Below are 17904 nucleotides of genomic sequence, written 5' to 3'. Positions count from 1 at the left end.
TAAGGACACCAGCAATCAGGAATGCAGGACGCCCAGGCAGGCAGCAAAGCCAATTGGGCCAGAGGTTAAAAATCACATGTAATCTATCAGAAGACAGATTTTTAAAAAGGAACAAAAAGTAAAATGAAGCAAGAAGTAATACCTAAAACTGAAACATGAAAAACTTATTTGGGGTTATTCATCTATTCAGTATTTCAACAGTGCTTCATTAAGACTTGCAATGTGTTTGATGTGTGGGAAACCTCAGAGATAGAGCAGAGCCCACCTTGAGCATGGGTGGTGGAGGCAGAGAGCCCCTGGGGAGGGGCACCACCACAGGAAGGGTACCAGGTATGGAGGTGGTGCCCCAGAAGGCACTTCCCCAATAGCAGGTAGGAAACAGGAAACGGGCACGAAGAAGGCAAAATACAAACCAAAAAAATCTAGCATGTTCCCAACAGCGAAACACGAGAAATAACCTAAATCTCCAAAACTGGGGAGTAGTGAAATAAATGATGACTCAATCATACAATGGAATACCTTATAGCCAATTGTTAAAAGGATGAGACTGCATATTATGGACACAGAAATTTTAAAAGCAAGTTACAAATTAGTATGTGTATAACTGATCCCACTGTTTGTGAAACTAAAGCATATGTATTAATATTCATAGGAAACACCTAAAAAACTATTTGTCTAAGTTAGGGTTTTTAAACCTCTGTACTACTGACATCTGAGACCAATTAATTCTTTGTTGTCTCCCACAACATTGTAGGATGCTGAGCAGCAACCCTGGACATACTCCCCCGCCCCCAAGTGATCACAGCCCAAAATGTCTCTGACTACTGAAGTCTTCTGTGGGTTGATCACACTCCCCCACCCCCTCATCCCACCCATGTTTGAGAACCACAGGTCTCTATAATAGTGTTTAAATTTAGGATCTCAGTGATAAGACCTGGGAGGGTTTTTTTGTTTGTTTGGGTTATGGTACTTACTTACTCATCTATATATATAAAAGCCCAGCAACCGAACAGCAGAACAACCAGAACAACCAGTCGACTAATTGCTATGATGCACACTGACCACCAGGGGGCAGATGCTCAATGCAGAAGCTGCCCCCTGGTGGTCAGTGTACTCCCACAGTGGGAGCACTGCTTGGCTGACCAGGATGAGGCTGAGTCTCTGCACCTATCAAATACCTGAGACAATCCAGAGACTGGCCTGACCCCACCAGCTGATGCAAGCCCTCTAAGCTGTGTTCTAGAAAGAGCACGGGCAGCTGGCATAGGTGGATGGCAAGAGGGCACGTGACTGTGGACCCCCGGGGAGGCTGTCCTGATGGCTGAGGATCTTGGAGCACAGCTACCTTGAACATCCCCGATGGTATAACCAACCTGGCATCACACATCAAGGACATTCACCGAGTGGCTTTGGGGTGCAAAGCTCTCTGCCAGGTTCCTCCAGGACACAGAACACACCTTTACCCAAGACATTACCCCGAAATGTCTTCAGCTCAGACTAATTTCCTCATTCAACAGCCGATCAGAGGGCTGGTCCACAGCCTCTTGGCTGACCGGGATGAGCAGTGCTCCCACAGCGGGCAGATCCCCGCAGGCCATGCCCCCACCAGTGCACGAATCTGTGCACCAGGCCTCTAGTATCCTATATAATAAAAGGGTAATATGCAAATAGACCGAATGGCAAAATGACCAGTCACTATGATGCGCACTGACCACCAGGGGGCAGACGCTCATTGCAGGAGCTGCCCTCTGGTGCTCAGTGCACTCCCACAGGGGGAGCGCCGCTCAGCCACAAGCCAGGCTGACAGCTGGCGAGCACAGCAGCAGTGGCAGGAGCCTCTCTTGCCTTTGCAGCAGTACTAAGGATGTCCAACTGACAGACATCCCCCGAGGGCTCCCAGACTGCTAAAGGGCACAGGCCAGGCTGAGGAACACCCCTCCCCGCCCCCAGTGCAGTTTGTATATAAAGGTGAATAAAAACAATCCTAGCATTGGTGAAACATTACAAGTGTTTTTGCTAGTGCAGAGATTTTCAACCTTTTCATCTTATGACACACAAATTACTAAAATTCTGTGACACACCAAAAAATATATTATTTTGCCAATCTGACAAAAAAAAATAGGTATAATTATACTTCATTCACACCAAGTGGATATTGTTGTGTTGGCTATTGTCACTTTTTTATCTGACAATGTATGGGAAAAGAGTTCGGTGCCCCTGATGCAATAGTCAGTATTGCATGTTTTAAAAATTCTCGCTCATGGTTGAAAATCGCTGCTATAAGGCAATGCGGTAAACCCTCACACTCTATAAAAGGACACAATAAAAATAAGTCTCATGGGAAAGGATGAGCTGGGACAGAGCACTCAAAACCTGTGCAATTTTGTAACCAAGCATTAACAAATAACAGCAATCCTAACAAAAATACTAGTACATAAGAAAATGCTACAGTAGGTGGACCAGCAGGGCGCTGACCGTGGCGCATCTGAGGACTGAGTTGCGTGGGCCGGCCGGGTGGGCAGCGCCTGTGGAGAGGCCAGAGCCAGCCTGTGTCAGGCCGCACAGCGGCAACGGTGACTTCCTCCGGGCAGGACCAGACTGCACAAGGCCATGGCCGAGGCGGCCACAGCTCTGATTTCTCCCTGGACAATGTCAGCTACCATTCAAGCAAGGGAGAGGAAGATCGAATCGCAGGCTGCCCACTTGCTCTATGGTCGAACAGGGATGGCCCAGAAGTTGGCCAACTATGAGAAGACGACCTTGGAGTTCGGGAACCATATGGAGGGCAAGTGGGCCGTTGCAGAGGCGGCTGCAGAGGCGGCTGGAGAATATGGAAAACCTGCTGAAGAACAGGAACTTCTGGGTCCTGCAGCTGCCCCCGGGCAGCAAGGGGGAAGCCCCCACGGAGTGGGGCAAGCTGGACGAATGGCAGAAGGAGCTGTACAAGCACATGATGAGGGGTAACTACGAGACACTGGTCTCCCTGAACTACGCCATCTCCAAACCCGAGGTCCTCTCCCGGACTGAGCCAGGGAAGGAGCCGTGTGGCTGGCGCCGCACAGCCCCCAAGGTTTCAGACGTTCCTGTGGACCCGAGTCCAGGCTCGGGAGCCCCAGTTTCTGCCCCTGACCTCTTAATGCAGATCAAGCAGGAGGGTGAGCTCCAGCTCCAGGAGCAGCAGGCTCTGGGGGTAGAAGCGTGGGCAGCTGGACAGCCAGATATCAGGGAGGAGCCATGGGGCCTCAGTCGGCTGCATTCTGGAGCAGGAGATGTCTCTACAGATGCTGCTTCTGGCGTCCACTCCGACTTCTCAACCACTATCCCACCTACTTCCTGGCACGCAGTTCTCCCTCCCCACCACCCCTCCTCCACATGTTCAGACGGGACCCTAAAGCTCAACATGGCGGACTCCACAGAAGCAGATGTAAAAATTGTGATAAAAACTGAAGTCCAGGAAGAGGAGTTGGTGACCACACCAGTGCACCCTACTGGCCTAGAGGCCCACGGGACCCTATTTGGACCAGGCCAAGCCACAAGGTTTTTCCCTCGTCCTGTCCAGGAAGGTGCCTGGGAGAGCCAGGGCAGCTCCTTTCCCAGCCAGGACCCTGTGCTGGGGCTCAGAGAGTCCACCCGGCCTGAAAGAGACCTGGGAGACCCCAGCCCCGCAGTGGCCCAGGATGAGACCCCACCAGGGGACTGGCTTCTTGGGGGAGTCCAGTGGGGCTGGATTTCAGGTGTAAACCTCCTGTGGGTCTGAACCCGAGGACTGGGCCTGAGGGGCTGCCCTATTCCTCCCCTGACAATGGAGAGGCTGTGCTGGACCCAGGCCAGGCCCCGAGACCCTTCAGTGACCCCTGTAAATACCCTGGCCGGACCAAAGGCTTTGGCCACAAGCCTGGCTTGAAGAAGCACCCAGCCGCGTCTCCCAGGTGATGGCCCTTCACCTGCGCCATGTGTGGGAAGAGCTTCCAGCTACAGGTGAGCCTGAGCGCACACCAGCGCAGCTGCGGGCAGCTGCGATGGGGCGGCAGCGGCTGTGCGGGATGGAAACACCCTGCAGTGCGGGGAATGCGGGCGCTGCTTCACACCACCAGCCCACCTGATCTGGCATCGCATGCTGCACACAGGTGAGCGGCCCTTCCCCTCCACGGAGTGCGAGAAGCGCTTCACTGAGCGCTCCAAGCTCATCGACCACTACCGAACCCACACGGGTGAGCGGCCCTTCACCTGCACCTGCACCTGCACCTGCACCAGCTGCGGCAAGAGCTTCATCCGCAAGGACCACCTTCGCAAGCACCAGTGCAACCACACGGCCCAGGGCCAGCCGCTGCCATTCCCCCGGGCCCCTTCAAGAGCCCTGCTTCCAAAGGACCCTTAGCCTCCACAGACCTTGTGACCGACTGGACTTGTGGCCTGAGTGTCCTGGGACCCACCGAGGGCGGGGACCTATGAGGCACCCCAGGATGGCCAGAGTTGTCTCAGCCTTCTGACCCTTGAGGGCCATAAGTGTAAAAAGTCCCGTTTTCAGATGTCCTTGGGGTGGCGGCCAACGCAGAGGCGGGAGTGGAGACTTGTCCTTACCAAGTCTGACGTGAAGGTCGGTGGGGCTGAGGACACAGTGAGGAGGGACCCGGACCAGACCTCCCCTGGCCCCACTGACTCCTAGGATGAGATGGTCTTAGCAAGAAGTCCTGGGGAATTGAGACCCTGCTCTGCCCAGGGCTGGGCTGGGCCTGGGGCTCCAAGCCTCCTGGGACCTGAGGCCAGCTGGGTGCTGTGGAACTCTAGCCTCATCTCAGCAGGGAGAAGGACTCGTCCCCAGAGCAGCCAGCTGGCCTCTCCAACTGAAAAGGCCCCCCAACAGTACTGGCACTACTGTGTGTTTTCCTGTTAGGGGCCACTGGCCATCTCTATTGGACTCCTGGGCTGCCAACCCCACCTGGAGCTGCTTTTCCGCTCTAGCAAAATGCTTCTGTGTCCTTTGTGTAATGTTTTTTCATTGTCAAAATTCTTTCCCCATCATATCTCATTTGTTACTGTGACTTTGTGAAACCGGAAGGCAAGTGTTCTTGTTAGAGATGAGAAATAAATTAACTCAAAGGGAATACATCTCACTCAGCCTTGCACCGTGGGGCCAGTGGGGGGTGGGGGCAGCAGTTGGGAAAAGCCTCAGGCTAGACATGGCTTATCCTCCCAGAAGTTCATGAAGTTTGGGGAAGGAAAACTGTTTTTGCCCTCTCAGAAGATTTGTCCCACATGTGCATGAGCAAAATCATCAGGCCTCAGGCTTTAGCTGAGCCTGGGCCTCCCTGGTGTGTGCACTCCCAGCAAGATCTGAGAGGTTGGGTATGGATGATGCTCCTCTGCTGACATCCTAACGGTGGAATTGGACATGGGCCCAGGTTTCTTAATTCTACCACAGTGCTGTCCCCAAGTAATCATTCCTGGTTTTTTTTGAAGCCGCCTCTAGGTCTCTTATCCCCCCGCACAGGAGAGACCAGGGCTGCTATTCATTCAGCTCCCCCATGTGTGCTTTTGTTAGGCAATAGACTAGTTAAGAAAATTGTTTCTCTGTACTGTATATTTTGTGCCTGTTTACACCTCTAATTGATATAACTGATATTTTGAAAAACACATTAAGAGGAAATGCCCTGTTAAAATAAAACCTAACCAGGAAAAAAAGAAAAAAAAAGAAAAGCTACAGTAAATATAGAACTTTACCTTTTAAAAAAAGTGAAGGAACTTGAAGAATGAAAGTTGCTGCAGCTGAGTTGTGGGGTTACGTGCAAAATGCACAAAGATCTAAGACACAATAAGCAATTCCAAGGCAGAGCCTGAAGGCGGGGAGCCCAGTGCTAAGCTCCCCTTTGGCGGGCCTCCTCCTGCAGCTGGTGATCCCTACTGGGCCAGTGCACTTTTTGTTAGAGAAACACACCCAGCAAAAAGGACTAAGTGCATTGCCCTCTTGGCTACCGCACAGAGGGAGCAATGAGCTCCAAGTAATATTGATCAAACTAATATTGATCAAACTAATATTGATCAAACTAATATTGATCCAGTGATCATGAAATCTAATTCGAAGTACCCTAACAGTGGATCATGGGATGGAAGGAGGAGGGTAGAAAGGCTGTGGCAATCTTGCCACCACCATGCTGTCATAATGTATCTATTTTTCTCTGGGATGGTTTGACGGTAGATCTGCTTACACCCAAGTACATCTACAGTAATGTTACAGTAACTGGTAGGAAGGGAAGGGAAGGGGAGGGGAGGGGAGGGGAGGGGAGGGGAGGGGAGGGGTTCATAAGCAATCTCTGCAGTCCAAGGTCAGCCAAGCACTTTACTGACCACCAAAGGTCAATCTGATTAGGCAGTAAGATATCCCAGGCCCAAGGAAAAAATGCTGCAAGTGCTGACTCACCAGGCGGCCACCCTTGGGACAGTCTTATGCCTGCCTTTATTGATGAGCTAAGTAAACCAGGCAACATACTACGCAGTCAGAAAACAAACAAACCGCCAAAGGGGAAAACCAGGTTTACAAAGAATGTATGAAAGGGCATCTTTACATTATAGTGCTGCCTAACAAAGGATGGAGGGAGGGAGGCTGATTAAAGGGCAAGACACACAGCCTGGAAAACTGGAAATTGACCTTTTAGGTGGTGGGTTGAGTGATTATTTTTTCTTTTCCTTCTGGTTTTCTGTATTTTCTATAGTAAAAAAGTATTTTAAAATATACCTATCCCTTTCTTTTTTCCTACAAAATCAACATCTGGGACAAAAACTACATGCATTTTCCTCTTCTTCGTTCCAAACTGACCCTGCTGTATCTGGTCGCCTCTGTTGGCCCAGCTAACAGCACATTTCCCACCACTCTGCAGCAAGGGCCATCACTGGGGGAAGCAGCGGCAGCCATCGCTGGTCCGGGCTACCTCCTCCCTGTCTCCCTGTGGCATCTGCCATGACGGGACTCAGAGAGGAAGCCTGGTCTCTGCCCCTGGTTTTTTCAAAAACAGAAAGACAAGCCTCTACCTTAGTTAAACCTCTATTGCCTGTGTTTTCTGTTAAACATCCCAAACCTCATCTGAATTGAGACACTATGCCCCTCACCTCACAGAGGAGAAAGCTCCAGCACAGAACTTGAGTTTTCCTTATCTGCCAGGTAAATAGCTTGACTTACTTCATTAGATAAGAATTCAAAACTCTCAACTCAAATGGGCAGCAACACTAAGGGAGCCTGATTTAACAAAGAATACCAGTAAGTTTGAAATAACAACCCCGCAGACCAAATCTGAGGACCCAAGTCAGGGCTGGGCAAATTCCAGCCTGTCCCCTCTTCTTTAAACAAAGTTACTGAAACGAAGCCACCACCCACTTGTTGACATTGTTTTGGCTGCTATATATAGCCCGAGACCCTACAGCCCTCAAAGCCTGAAAATACATGGCTCTCTATAAAAGTTTACTGCTAACCTCTGATGTAAATTATTGGTCCCATATACCTTAGGAAGGACATAGAATAATTAGAAGTGGAGGTGTAAAATGCAATCTGCTGCATAAAAGATGGAACTTGCACCTCGTCCCTTCTGCCTCTGGTTCCACAAAGGAGCCAGTTCTGCTCCCAGAGGAATCCCTGAGTGCCCGGCAGGTAATATGTGCTCAATAAAAACTCATGGAACTGAACACTTCCCATTTACATAGTCACCTATGAAAACTGTGTATGTGTACTTACATTTAGTAAGCAAGTTAAAGTGTAAGGCCTCATAAAGTGAAAAACACTACACTGATAAATACTTCAGCATAATTCCCCTAACACACCCGTTTCACAAGGAACATTTCTATATAGTTTCACCTTGTGGACTTGACTGCGATTCATCCTGAAAGCTTAACTGTCTGGGAAGAAGACCATACCCCATGCTGATGCCACACTGCTACCCGTGTGAGGATGCTCTCAAGCTTTGCTCTAGGCCAGTGGTTGGCAAACCGCGGCTCGCGAGCCACATGTGGCTCTTTGGCCCCTTGAGTGTGGCTCTTCCACAAAATGCCATGGCCTGGGCAAGTCTATTTTGAAAAAGTGGCATTAGGAGAAATTTAAGTTTAAAAAATTTGGCTCTCAAAAGAAATTTCAATCGTTGTGCTGTTGATATTTGGCTCTGTTGACTAATGAGTTTGCCGACCACTGCTCTTGGCAAAGAACAAGGCCAGGAGGAGCAGAATCCTCAAGCGGGAACCTGGCCATGAAATGGCCTCACCCCTCCCAGGTGAACCACCATGCAAGACAAAAGGGGCAGTCATCTCCTCTCCCCCAGAACTAAGTCTAAGGAAAATGTCTACAGACCTGTTACTTTCACATAAAAATAAAAAATAAAAAATAAACACCACCACCACAACATGGTATTCAAATTTGTTGCTTGTGAAACAAAGCTGTAGGAGGAGACAAGCAAGGATGGCTGGATCTGAGCCAGTTCTCTTCACAGCTGATGACTATCACATGGTCAGGTTTAGCTGGAAGGTGAGGTCACACACATATGCCCGTAACTGGATGACCATTTGTTCTAACCCCTTTTCTTACATTGGGAAATAAAAGCCCAGAGAGGATAGGGGACTCCTCAAGGCCACACTGCTTGTAGGACATGTCTGGGGCCAGAAGAGATTTAGCCAAATCATTATGTCCAGGGAACATAGTGGCCCATGGAGCTCCCTCCTCAAGGGATGGAGTGCCCACCCAATGACACACATGGCCTGGGGAGCCGTGAGTGCCAGCACATGCACACAGCACTCTAATTAGCATAGGAGCCTGTGTCCTTCGAATCTCGACCCAGGAAGGAGACAGGACTGGGAGGAACATGGTCGTCCTCTTGGTCGCCCTGGCTCCCACACCCAATCTCTGGAGCTGTTGCAAGTGCACAAAGAGCCAGCCCCTGAGATGCAATGGGGGAGTGGGCACTAGACCCCCTCCAGATGTTGGGGGCCTGAATGGAGGACACGGTCACAGCAGTCAAGTCCTCTCAGAGATGCCCAGTCCAAATCAGCCTGCCTTGAACTCCCCAAGTGACCGATATACTCAGTCGGGGGCTTTTATATGTAAGTGATCCAGGATAGATGATCTCAAAGCACATTCCCAGCAGGCAGGTAGATCACATGCAAAGTCACCACCCTTCTCATCTATAACCCCCTTCCCAAGCTTCAGCCAGTTTACTCCTTTCCTCTGACCAAATTTCCTGTATTCCTCTGGTATTTCAAATATATTTCAAAAATTTCATTCCAACCACAGGATTTAACATTTTAAAAAACTAAAACAGAAAAATTTTGTAATTTTTCCCTTTCAGCAAGCTCTGACCCAAAGAATCTGTCTCCCAGTGCTGTGGACAAATCACCAGATATCTGAACAACGACAGGGGCAGCCATGGCATGCGGGTCAGCCAAGGCCAGCTGGTCTGACTTAGTAGGCATCTCCCTTTGTCATGGCACAGCTGTGACAGTCCCATGTGGATGGAGCAGACACAAAAGCTTCCCAGACAGAAAAGCCAAGGGATAGATACACAGCAACAACAAACCAATTAACCCAAGAGTATTTACAGAATGTCTACTTTGTGCCACATGTGGCTCTGGAGCACTGGGATATGGAGAATTAGTAAGTCCCAGGTCATTCCTTCTCTCAGGAAGTTTATATCTCTTCCTCCAACAAACAGAAATCAATACATAAAATGTCTATATAGACATTAGAAACAAAAAACCTGAAGAACCTACATCCATTAAAAATTTTAATTCATTATCAAAAAATTGCAAAGGTACTATCAAAAACTTTACCCCAAACTCAAAAACGTTACATTCCACACTCAGTCAGATCCACTGGTAAATTATAGCCAAAAATTTAAGAAAGGAATAACACCAAACTTTATCAGAACAATGATCCTCATTTTATGATGCTAGTTTATGTTTTATAAAGCCAGCTTAACCTAAGTACCAAAACCTAATAAAGACAAAGAAAAGAAAGAAAACTGAAGATCACTATCTTTCATGGATATAGATGCAAAAATCTTTAACAGTCCTGGCTGGTTGGTTAGAGCACCAGCCAGTGGACTGAAGGGTCACGGGTTCAATTCAGGTCAAGGGCACGTACAATGGTTGCAGGCTCAATCCCCAGTGCCTATTGGGCACATGCAGGAGGCAACCAATTGTTGTGTCTCTCTCACATAGATGTTTCTCTATTTCTCCCTCTCCCTTCCATTCTCTCTAAAAATCAATGGGAAAAAATATTCTCAGGTGAGGATTAAAACAAACAAAAAACAATCCTAAACAAAATAACAGCAAACTGAAGCCAATAATAAATAAAAGAATAATACATCATGAATAGGGTTTATCTCAGGAATGCAAGGTTCGTCTAACATTCGAAAATCAATCAATTTAATTTGCCCTTTTAAAAAAATAAAGGAGGCGAGAAACATGATTACTTTAATATATCCAAAAAAGTATTTAACAAAATTCAGCATATATCCATTAATTAAAATTATCAGCAAACAAGAAAATCCTCAAACTGATAAACAGTGCCTATAAAAAGCCTACAAGTGGCTCAGTTGGTTGAGTACTATCCCATGTACTGAAAGGCTGCCAGCTCATTTCCTAGGCAGGGCACATACCTGGGTTCTGGTTTTGATCCTCAGCTGGGGAGGATATGGAAAGCAACCAATCGAAGTTTCTCTCTCTCTCTCTCTCTCTCTCTCTCTCTCTCTCTCTCTCTCTCTCTCTCGATGTCCTCAGGTGAGAATTTTTTTTAAAAAAGCCTATAACTAACATGATACTTAACACTGAAAAGCTGAATTGTTTCCTGTTAAGATTGGAAGAAAGGAAAAGACTACTGCTTCACTACTTCAACATTGTACTGGCAGCCTTGGCAATGAGGCAAGAGAATAAAATAAAAGGCATCTGGGTCAGAGGAATTAAGACTGTCCCTACTTGCACATGCTGACTGTCTATATAGAAATTTCTAGGCGATTTACAAAACAACTACTAGAGGGAGAAACCAAGATGGCGGCATAGGTAAGCACCTAAACTGCTGCCTCGCACAACAATTTCAAAACTACAACTAAAAGACAGAACGGACATCATCCAGAACCACAGGAAAGCTGGCTGAGTGGAAATTCTACAACTAGAAGGAAAGAGAAAAGCTCACGGAGAATCAGAGGAGCGGCAAAGGGCTGAGGTACGGAGACACGCGCAGAGAGGAAGGGCGGCTGAGTGCCTGGCTGACTTTCTCTGGTGGGAGGGGGAAGGAAGCCCCCGACTGCACTGAACCCCAGTTCTGGGGGAAACCCCGTGGACCCAGGCTCACACAGGGGGAGTCTGGACTGTCAGGTAGAGAGAAAGGCACACCGAGACTCGGAGACTCGGGGGAGCCACAGCGGGCTGGGGTCTGGAGGCGCACGCGCGAGTGCTCGCAGAGAAGACTGAATGCGGAGGTTGCCGCAGGCTTTCCCTAGCAGAAGGGAGATGGAAGCTCCTGACTGTACTGAACCCAGTCACCGATACCACTCCTAGGGCAATGGAAGCTAAAGAGAAAATAAACAAATGGGACTACATCAAAATAAAAAGCTTTTGCACAGCAAAAGAAACCATCAGCAAAACAACAAGAAACCCCACTGTATGGGAGAACATATTTGCAAATGTTATCACTGATAAAGGTTTAATCTCCAACACCTACAGGGAACTTATACAACTTAATAAAAGGAAGATAAATGATCCAATAAAAAAATGGGCAACGGACCTAAATAGAATCTTTTCGAAAGAAGACAGAAGGAAGACCAAGAGACACATGAAAACATGCTCAAAGTCACTAATTATCCGAGAGATGCAAATCAAAACGACAACGCGGTACCATCTCACACCTGTCAGAATGGCAACCATCAACAAATCAACAAACGACAAGTGCTGGCAAGGATGCGGAGAAAAAGGAACCCTCGTGCACTGCTGGTGGGAATGCAGACTGGTGCAGCCACTGTGGAGAACAGTATGGAGTTTCCTCAAAAAACTAAAAATGGAACTCCCATTTGACCCAATAATTCCACTTCTAGGAATATATCCCAAGAAACTAGAAACACCAATCAGAAAGGATATATGCACCCCTATGTTCATAGCAGCACAATTCACCATACCTAAGATTTGGAAACAGCCTAAATGTCCATCAGCAGATGAGTGGATTAGAAAACTATGGTACATCTACACAATGGAATACTACGCTGCTATAAAAAAGAAGGAATTCTTACCATTTGCAGCAGCATGGATGGACCTGGAGAGCATTATGTTAAGTGAAATAAGCCAGGCAATGAAAGAAAATTACCACATGATCTCACGCATTTATTGAAAATAAAGAACATTATAACCTGATGAATAAAAATATAGATACAGAGGCAGTAAAGCACCGAACAGACTGTGAAATTACAGCGGGAAGGCTGGGGAGTGTTGGGGAGGGAGGGAAATAGATCAACCAAAGGACTTGTATGCATGCATATAAGCACACCAATGGACACAAGACACTGGGGGCGTGGGATGAGGGCATGCGACAGGGGGTAGGGGAGGCTGGGGGAAGGTCAATTGGGGGGGAAAAGGAGATATATGTACTAATATATGTAATATTTTAAACAATAAAAAATATTTTTAAAAAATTTTCTAGGAGAAATTTTCTTTTAAATTAAATTGACAAATTAATTTTAAAAGTCACCTGAAAATGCAAAGAACTTAAAATAACAAAAGCAAGTTTAAGAAAGAACAAAGTTAAAAAAGAGAGAGATAAAGTAAAAAAGAAAAAACAAAGTTAGAGAAATTGCCCTATGTGATTTCAACACATACTGTAAATTTACAGTAATCAATAGAATGTGGCATTAGGGTAAGTGTAGGCATATAGATCAATGGAACAGAAGAGAAAGTCTGGAAATAGACTCACAAATACATGGTCAATTGACCTGTATCAAAGGCATCAAGGTAATTCAATGGGGAAAGGAAAGTCGCTTCAACAAATGCTGCTGGAAAAAATTGATCATATGAAAAAAATTAATATTAACTCTTACCTCACATTACACAAAAATTAACTGTACATCAATCACAATCCTAACTGTAAAATCTAAAACTATAAAGCTTCTAGAAAAAGCTGAGGTAGTAAAAGGTTTCTTGAACAGAACACAAGAAGCATGAACCATATAGAAAGAAAAACTGATAAATTCAATGTCACCAAATAAGAAAGACACTGTTCATCTGCAGATACCATTTTAAAAAAGGCAAGCCACAGATTTGGAAAACCATTGGCAACACATATATCAAACAAAGCACTTATATCTAGAATGTGTGAAGAACTCTTACAACTCAATAATAAGACAAACAGTTCAATAGAAAAATGGGCAAATGATTCTACCATACACTTCACAAAAGACAAATGGCCAATAAACACATGAAAAGATGTTGACATAATTTGTCACCATGGAAATGGAAATGAAAATTAAAACCACAATGAGATATCACTACGAATCTATCAGAACACATGAAATAAAAAGACTGACCACACCAAGAGTTGGTGTGGAGCAACTGGAACTCTTATGCACTACTGGTGGGAATGTTATGTTCCAAGCATTTTGGGAAACAATTGAACAGTTTCTTAAAAAGTTAAACATACACTTACTATATGACCCAGCAATTCTGCTACTAAGTATTTACCCAAGGGAAATGAAAAGATACGTCCACACACAGACATATACTAGTGTATGAATGTTCATTGCAGCTTTATTTGCAATAGCTCTAAACTAGAAACAGCTCAAACACCCACCAACAGGTAAATGAATCAACAAATTATGGAAAAGGAACATATTATTTATATACCTGAAAAGAAAAATTTCAAAATCATTATGCTGAGCCAAAGCAACCAGCATTTTTAAAAAAGAACATACTACCATTATTCAATTTACACAGAACTCTAAAAACATACAAACTAATCTGCAAAAATAGAAATGTTTGCTTGGGGATGGGGAGGTAGAGAGGGAAAGATTATAAGAAAATGTGGGGGATTGAATGTTTGTTATCCTTACTGCGGTGACAGTTTCAATATGTGGTGTGTTTGTGTGTAGATTCATCAAGCTGTACACTTCAAATAGTGTAGGTCACTATACAGCAATTATGCCTCAACCAAGTTATAAAATACTAGAGGCCCGGTGCACGAAATTTGTGCACGGGGTTGGGGGGGTCCCTGAGCCCAACCTGCACCCTCTCCAATCTGGGACCGCTTGAGGGATGTCCGACTGCCCGTTTAGGCCCGATCCTACTAGGATCGGGCCTAAACGGGCAGTCGGACATCCCTCTCACAATCCAGGACTGCTGGCTCCCAACTGCTCGCCTGCCTGCCTTCTTGATTGCCCCTAACTGCTTCTGCCTGCCAGCTTGATCACCCCCTAACCACTCCCCTGCCAGCCTGATTGATGCCTAACTGCCCTCCCCTGCGGGCCTGGTCACCCCTAACTGCCCTCCCCTGCAGGCCTGGTCCCCCCCAACTGCTCTCCCCTGCAGGCCTGGGTCCCCCCCCAACTGCCCTTCCCTGCAGGCCCAGTCGCCCTCAACTTCCCTCCTCTGCCGGCCTGGTCCCTCCCAACTGCCCTCTCCTGCTGGCCATCTTGTGGTGGCCATCTTGTGTCCACATGGGGGCAGAATCTTTGACCACATGGGGACAGCCATCTTGTGTGTTGGAATGATGGTCAATCTGCATATTACTCTTTTATTAGATAGGATAGAGGCCTGGTGCACGGGTGGGGGCCAGCTGGTTTGCCCTGAAGGGTGTCCCGGATCAGAGTGGGGGTTCCCTTGGGGCATGGGGCAGCCTGGGTGAGGGGCCTGTGGTGGTCTGCAGGCCGGCCACGCCCCCTAGCGACCCAAGCAGAGGCCCTGGTATCTGGGATTTATTTATCTTCTACAATTGAAACTTTGTAGACTGGAGCGGAGCCAAGCCTTCTGCTCAATTCGTGGTGGCAGCCATTTCTGTTGGGATTTATTTATCTTCTATAATTGAAACTCTGTAGCCTTAAGCAGAGGCCAAGGCAGGCCAGGGCTGCAGAAGCTTGGCTTCCTCCATCACCGGGGGCAACCCTAGCCTCCTGCTCTCTCCAGCTCCATGGCTGTCGCCATTTTTGTTGGGATTTATTTATCTTCTATAATTGAAACTCTGTAGCCTTAAGCGGAGGCCTGGGCCGGCCAGGGTGTGCAGAAAGCCTGGCTTCCTCCATCGCCGGGGAAACCCAAGCCTCCCTCCTGCTCTCTCTGTGGCCGCAGCCATCTTAGTTGGGTTAATTTGCATACTCGCTCCTGATTGGCTGGTGTGCGTGGCTTGTGGGTGTAACGGAGTGGTGGTTAATTTGCATATTACTTTTTTATTAGATAGTATTTTTAATGTTTAGATATCTTAGTGTACTGGAATATTCTTTAAAAGACAAGGTGAACCTTTTTCTGAATGACTAAAGTGACCATACAATTTATCACTCAAGCCAGGGAACTTCTGCAAGTCAAAGTGGGTGCTAAGAATCATTAACGGGTGTTAACTCATCTACAACAGGGTGTGTGAACAGGCAGTGCCCTGGACAAACCAGCACTATGACTCTGGGAACAACAAATACCCACTCTATTCCTTGGTGTGATTAGATACTTCTTGATAAAGCAAACCATAAAGTTCATTTCTCAGAAGGCAGAACCAGAGCTGGCAACAGCCTCCAGGATCAGCTATGCCTGGGCCCTTATTTTCCAGACAAGGAAGTGGTCCTGCTTTTCAGTGTCAGGGACAGGACAGACGCCAGGGCTCCTGCCTCAAGGTCAGTGTCCCTACAGCCATTCCACAGATGAGGTGGAGACCACCCCCACTCCCATTTTCTAAATGTCTAATTACTCTGACCCACTATCTTTAGAACTTTGCAGCCAGTGAGGGCTGTAGAGAAGATGGCACCCTGACACTAACCAGCTTTTCTAATACACATCCAGGGATGGAGGTGAGCCTGGGAGTAGCCATGGAGTCGCCCTGAGTAGGGCACCTTATCTGAGCACCTTCACACTGGGCTGAGGTCTTGAGGTTTAAATAAACATCCTGTACAGAAGTAGTACGGCTCCTACAGTCCTCCACCATCTGGAAGGCCGGGGGGGAGAGGGTGGATGACATGTTTTATTTTTTATTTTACATTTCAAACCAGGTGCTTCAGCTTTGGAGGGGAGGAATTATTGAGTCAATAAATAATACTACAGCCTCCCCACCACAGAGCAGAAAATTATCTTAATTTAATAAATTGTTTCAAGGAAATAAAAAGATCTTACCACTTAACATGCTCTGAAATACCAGCTCATTCTGGTACAGAATAATATCATTTTCCCAACTTTCAAGGAAAAAAACAGCCAAACAGGACTTGGCCCAGTCAAATCCCTGGCATATTTATCAAAGAATACTGGGTAAAGAAAGACTAAAATTATTTATTTCCTAGAAACCCAAAGAAAAAAACTTTAATCAAATCCATGTTCTTTCTCCATTGTTGTTGTTTTTTCTCAAAAAACTTTTTGCTTTACAAAAGTACAATAGTCAAATTACAGTCTGTCAACTATTTTTTGAGGTTTGGGTTTCCTCTGTCATTAGTAAATAAAGACAATTAGAAGTATTACTAATTAACACACATACATACATATACACACATATATAATACATACACACACCAACAGTATTGTGAAAATAGCTTGGATTTCATAAATTTCCCTACTCGCTAATAACACACAACCCAGACAACTCTTCTCCCACCCCAATCCACTTAATAGACTCCACAATTGGTTCCACTGCTCACCAGCCAGGCTGTCAGCAGAAAAGGGTATCCTCTCTCTGTGTCTGCTTGGAACAACTGTAAGAACTGAATCTCAAGCGCTCACGTGGAGTCCCTGGCTCTTCAGACCATTTGTGCCACAGAGCAGGTGCTGCTTCAGCAAAACCCCACACTTAGCAAACACAAAGCCACCAATTGGGCTCAATGCCTGCTTCTTCCTGCTTCTTGAAACTGAGAACACAGTGAATTTGCTGGATTAACTTCCTTCTGCAGTTGCCCTTTCAGTCCTGCTCCACTGTCCAAGGTATGTTTTAACAATCACAGCATTTAATTCACTAAGCACCTACTATGTGCCAGGTGCTTGCCCCACCACCATGGGCAAGGTATACTGCCCCCACTGTGCTAATGGGAGGATGAAGCCACAGGTGTTAAGGACCGAGATCCCACAGCTGACAGCTGGCACAACCAGGACGTGAGGTCAGGCCCTCCTGGAGTCCTCCACGTGACCAGGAACCAGGCGGGCTCACTCATTGCAGGGAGCCTAGGCAGCAGGTGCTGCTCCCCTAACGTAGAGCTTCCCATCTGGCAGGGCTTCTGGCCTAAGGGGACTTATGAGACAGTCCTACCCACAAGTCCAACTCTCCCATCCCAGATCCTGGCCGGCAGTCACAAAAATTGGGAAGAGTTTTTCCATGCAAGGAAATTTGCCAATTATATGTATAGCTTTTCTTCTCTCCAAGCCAAAATGACCAGCACAGGGGTTTTGTCCAGGAAGTACCTGAGCTCCAAACAAGCTGAGAGGGAAAATCGATGTTGAAATCTGGGTAAAGGTCATGGATCCTCACCAAAGGAGCAGCCCTGACCACCCCACAGACTGACATCTGCTGGAAACAGCGTGAGAAACAGGTCTGCAGTTTCACCCTATGCAGGCTTAATAAGGAACTTCTATTCATTCAACAAATGTGAGTGCCAAGTAGGCAACATTTTAAAAACTAGAAATATTACTTAAACCATCACATAGCTTCCTTTTTATTTAGAGTAATAAAAAAAAGGGAAAATACAATGAAAAGGAAAACCAAATGCAATTAAAATG

At 46.6% G+C, this 17904-nt stretch overlaps 1 protein-coding gene and 1 pseudogene across 2 annotated transcripts in view; one reads left to right on the top strand and one right to left on the bottom strand.

The window, feature by feature from the left end:
• DGKD (diacylglycerol kinase delta) overlaps positions 1–17904 on the bottom strand; it is a 113319-nt gene that overhangs the window by 45815 nt on the left and 49600 nt on the right. The gene's annotated exons all lie outside the window — the stretch shown is intronic.
• Positions 2611–4452, top strand: LOC308248728 (zinc finger protein 746-like; annotated as a pseudogene). Its single transcript has one exon. The product of its transcript is annotated as a zinc finger protein 746-like (transcript).

The sequence above is a fragment of the Plecotus auritus genome (genome assembly GCF_963455305.1).
Source record: "Plecotus auritus genome assembly, chromosome: 5".
NCBI classification, from domain to species: Eukaryota; Metazoa; Chordata; class Mammalia; order Chiroptera; family Vespertilionidae; genus Plecotus; species Plecotus auritus.
The sequence above is the reverse complement of the archived record's forward strand: the minus strand, read 5'-3'. Positions and strand labels throughout refer to the sequence as shown.